Raw genomic sequence first — 4,824 nt, forward strand, 5'->3', positions numbered from 1 at the left:
TCAATCCAAGATTCTATTTAGCCAATACACAACTGAACACATGGACCCCTGGCCCCTGGATAAGACACCTCGGGGAGGACACATGGGCACAAAGGCAGGAACCGGTGGGACAGCAGAGCTAGCTTGTAGCAGCTGGGGAGGGCAAGCAGCTGAGAAGTCCTCGCGGACCCACACTCACCCACAAGAGGGGTGGAGCACAACCAGCACAGACACCCGGGCCTCCTGGCCCCTCTCTCACTGTCAAACACTGACCAGCATCTCACTGGCAGGGACCCAACAACAACCAGAGTCAGTAACCCTTATGGCCTCAGTGAATGACACAGTACGTATTTGCAAACACAAGAATCGGTTCCACAAAATAACAGAAATACTTAACATCTTTCCACCCCGATTTTTATACACAGATTATTTCACATTTTCCATTCCGTCGAACAGAGGCATGACGCAGCCCCCTCGCTTGAGGCTTCGTGACGTAGGTGTTACTACCAAACTTTGTGTGGGTGCAGCCACTGCTTCACTGCAAACCCAATTCATTCCAGAAAGTTCTCATTAGTCTTAGCAGTGGAATGGGCTGTCTCCTGACCACACAGGATAAATGCTGCGGGACAGTGGAGCTCGGAATACCAATCCCTGCCTGCTGTGTAGCCTGAACAAAGGAGAATCTGCCAAGCTCACGACTCCCCAAGTGGCGTGGCACTTCTGAAGCAGCCACACTGATCAAGATAAGGAAGCCCAACTGTCCAAGAACTAAACATCTCCCAACCTCCTCGCTGCTCAAATCCTCACTGTTGGGGAAACCTGGATTCCTAATCCACATCTCTTTCATGGAGGGTTGCCCCCGATGTGTTAGCCAACAATGGTTATGGGTAAACCGTACCCTCGTGTGATGAGACACGAGATACTGTCAGAGAGGTAACGGGCAGCTTGGGCTGTGAGTCACGTACCGCAAGGAACGAACGTGCCGACGTCCGCCAACCTCACAGCGGAAACTACCTATTACAAAGTAAAGACGGGTTAACTTTAGTGCGGAAAATAGCCACTCATAATAAAATGATGTTTGTGAAGAAGTCACTGCTCAAATAAGATTCCAACCACACAGGATTGAGCACCACCTTGGACTATCTTAACTGTGCAGTGTCCAGGGGTCCCACCAAAGACCAGCCATCTGGGGTTCAGACACAAGGGTTCCACGCTGAAGGGAAGCAGACCATAGGACACCTGCCCTCATTCCACGTGCGGGTCAGAGGCAGCTCCCCATACCGGTGCTGAGAGACGGAGGGGCCCACGACACTTTGCGGCCACTCCAGGAGAGGCTGGTAAGGGAGCTGAGTACCAGATGCTGCTGCTGTGCCAACCGCCCACCTGAGTGGTCCGCCGGGCACCCGCCACTCCTCCCCAAGCCGGTCCCGTCCCCCCGCAGGTGCTGGATCCGCACACACGCTCCACAGAGGGAGCACACCGAAGGCAGTGCTCTCCTCCAGAGAGGGGGCACACCGAAGGCAGACGAAGGGTCAAACAGGGGCCCCAAAACAAGAAAAGAGAGAGTGGCTAGAAGCAAAGCTGACGTACTAAAACACGAAAGGGCCTACGGGTGCATTTGGTTGTGCAGGCGCGTCCCCACCACGACGTGACACACGTTGCCTGCCTGACGCTCTATTGAGAGCAACACGGAAAATAAGGCAGTGTGTGGAGCTGGTCAAGAGACTTCACTCAGCTCTGCGTATCATCGGCCAAAAGTATCCCAAGGAGTCGAAACACAAAGAGAAGATGACGTCTGTCTTTCCTGTTTAATCCAGAGAAGGGCGAAGTGTGCCATCCGATGTTACTCCTCGTGCTTTTCATACCCAGTTCTGTTAAGGGCATCAGTTCCATGACAATGACAAACGCCTGAAAATATGTGCATCTTCTTCCGGGTATGCAGCCACAGAATTTCTAAAATAACTAAAAAGCAAAACGCAAACAACATCACAGCATGGCTCATCCCAGAGCTGTCCAATTTTTTAACTGTGGCAAAACACACATAAAATTTACCATCTTAACCATTTTTAAGTGCAGAGCTCAGTGGCACTGGGTGCACGCAGGGTGTCACACACCCAACAACACCGTCCAGAACATTTTCATCTTCCCAAAATGAAACGCTTTCCCCATTTCAGCACTGACTTTAATCAAAAAGGTGGAAACGCTTCTATACAACTACTAAGACTACAAAAATATCCATTCAAGTTCATAAGGAACCTGTATGTCATTAAAATGCAAAGCCAATAAACCATTCCATCTGAGTCTGAAGAAATTTCCAAACAACATCTCCTAAATAATTGAGCAGCTTCAGACATATTGCATCACATTACGTGGTAAAAACCAGAATTCACACATCTTTCAGCTCTGAATGAGCTGACACTTTGAAAGAGTGATAATTTCAGCCGACTTTTCTTTCCTCTCATTCGATACAATTCCTTTCGTTTTCCGCACCTAATGTCATAGCCTTGGGTCTTCAAGAACTGACTTCTATAATGTAAAAATCTTCAAAAGAAAATCCCCTAACAAACGTTCTCAGTATTCAGGTCTTACTGAAGGGGATGCTTTCTGGGTTCTAAAGGCTAGTTCCTTGGATTCTTACAGAAAGCGAATAAAACATCTCAATTTGGCAGAATTTCACATATTAACTTGAAACTTCTTATGTAACAAATGGTCTAAAAATACAGAAAGCTCATTTCAACATTTAAAATCCAGTTAGATTCCCAGAGAATGGTACTTAGCCTTTAGCGAATTTTATCATTATTTTTTGATGTGGCTCAGAAACAGAGACTCGCCTGGAAGACATAAACTAATGCGCAAGAACTAATCACTCCTTCTTTAACTTGTGTGCCACTCACTATTGTTGATGGACACAGTTTGCAAAAATCTTTGTTCCTTCACATGGGACCTGTTCGCATATTTTTGTTACTAACCAAGACTTCTGAAATATAAAAAGAGGCTCAAAAGATACGTAGCCACATTCCGGACCAACTCCCCTGTAAGTAAGTGTGCTCTAAGTCACAACCAGGGTATATCCAAATGGGTGATAACAAAACAGGGACCACTCTATGGACTGTTTGTGAAAAATAATACAGGTGGTGATACAGTCTGTCCATGATCATAAGTAAAAAAATAAATAAAGATCCTATTTTCCCCAAATACTCGGTGTTTTACACTGGAATGCATAATATAAAACAGTAACTCATTGATCACTTAAGAATGAGACTCCAATAACCATTCTAGCTGGTTAATATGCTGTTAGAGTAGATCCCAACACGTTAAATTCTTCTGACTCTCAGAGAGTCCGTTACGGCTCATTGTGTTAAAGCTGTAAACCCTAAGGGGACGGCAGCGTGCCTCCATTCCGTACCCAGCACCAGCACCCTGGGATGCAGACACATCTGACGGGACACAGCTTATCCCAGGAAGGAGCAAATTCTCACAGAACTAGCCCTGGGAGGAAAGACAGAGCATTCTGTATCTTGTCCTCAGGTCCTGCAATTTCTTTTGAAAATGCTCTAAATTAGAAACCCCACCAGGGACACTAATTGAGACAAAGGCCCAAAGGACAACACACTCCATCATGCGATCTTCATGCTTGTTCCTGAGCTTTAAAACGACTAATAAAGTTCCAAAGGTTTCTTTTCAGGATATTCCGCCCCCCCCCCCAACATGTTTCCTAAGAGTAATACAAACCGCCTCATTTACAACCTCCAGATGCCAAATCTGTGAGAAATCACACAACACACGATCTCCCACGGCAAGACACCCATCCTTTGTTTTCTCATTGAGACCCTCAAGGCTTTAAGAACAGAACACCTGGCCAGTTCCTAGCCTGGCTGCAGTAACGCCCGGACAGCAGACTGACCACAAACACGTTCTGTGCCTGCCAGTCCCGGAGGTCTTTCTTAGTAAGTACAACCAACAAAATAAACCACTTTGAAACTCAGATATTCAACTTTAAAACACAACCAGTTTCCCTTAAAAGCCTAAGACAACAATCATCTAAATATATTTACTTTGTCAAAGAGAAACAGATCTCCGAGCTCAGGCTGTAACTCACCGCAAAACGGAACAATCCAGTTTTTCGCTTGTTTCAGTCAATATACAATCTTGCACTAAAACAACAGCTAAAAACACAAGGTGTCTAAATCATGCAATCACATTTCTCAAATTTTCCACTGAGAGAAAACCCGTCAGCTCACATCAGAAGAACAAAACATATTTACCTGTATTCCTGTCTGGTAAGATACAGCAATGCTTCTGCAGAATGCCAGGCAAAACCTGTTTCAAAACACACAAATAAGATACATCTGGTTATCACTCAGGTGGAGAAAGGTGTCTCATTAACTGCAGCAGTGTTTCTCTAATAAGGTCGCTCCGTGTCGCACAGGGTCATCACGCCCAGAACGATCTAGCAAATTAAACAATTCAGAAAAATTTTGATGACACACATTTTTCATCAAAAAGGTTAATCAGGGAGGTGTGCTGATTATATATGCTGTTCCAGAATGGTAATGCAGTTCTATTTCATGGATGCCCCTAATGGGTCCTGAGAGGATCTTGAAAGCTGCACTCAAGGGACTCCTACAGTGAGGCAAATGGGCCCACCGACTTTTGTGATGGCTTTTAAAATATTAGACGCAATTAGAGCCTGAAAGTGGGGAAGCATAGAGCGGCGGTATACAGAGCCTGTCCTGTGGGATCCAGGCACAGATGCTTTCATCTAGGGTGAGTCACAAAGAGGAATGTGGGAGAAAAGGCTCTATTTGCATTCATGGTTTGGTCGTAAATGATGAAGGAAATATC

General features: G+C 45.7%; 1 long non-coding RNA gene across 1 annotated transcript in view; it reads right to left on the reverse strand.

Moving 5' to 3' along the window:
• Nucleotides 1–1,774: 1,774 nt before the first annotated feature.
• The window catches only part of LOC125923506 (uncharacterized), an 85,856-nt gene continuing 82,806 nt past the window's right edge, over nucleotides 1,775–4,824 (reverse strand). The window contains exons 2-3 of the long non-coding RNA XR_007458069.1: nucleotides 4,245–4,299; nucleotides 1,775–1,941 (exon numbers count right to left, since the gene is read on the reverse strand). This is a non-coding gene — a long non-coding RNA (uncharacterized LOC125923506). The remainder of the gene's footprint in view (nucleotides 1,942–4,244; nucleotides 4,300–4,824) is intronic.

The sequence above is a fragment of the Panthera uncia genome, chromosome B1 (assembly GCF_023721935.1).
Source record: "Panthera uncia isolate 11264 chromosome B1, Puncia_PCG_1.0, whole genome shotgun sequence".
In the NCBI taxonomy this organism is placed as follows: Eukaryota; Metazoa; Chordata; class Mammalia; order Carnivora; family Felidae; genus Panthera; species Panthera uncia.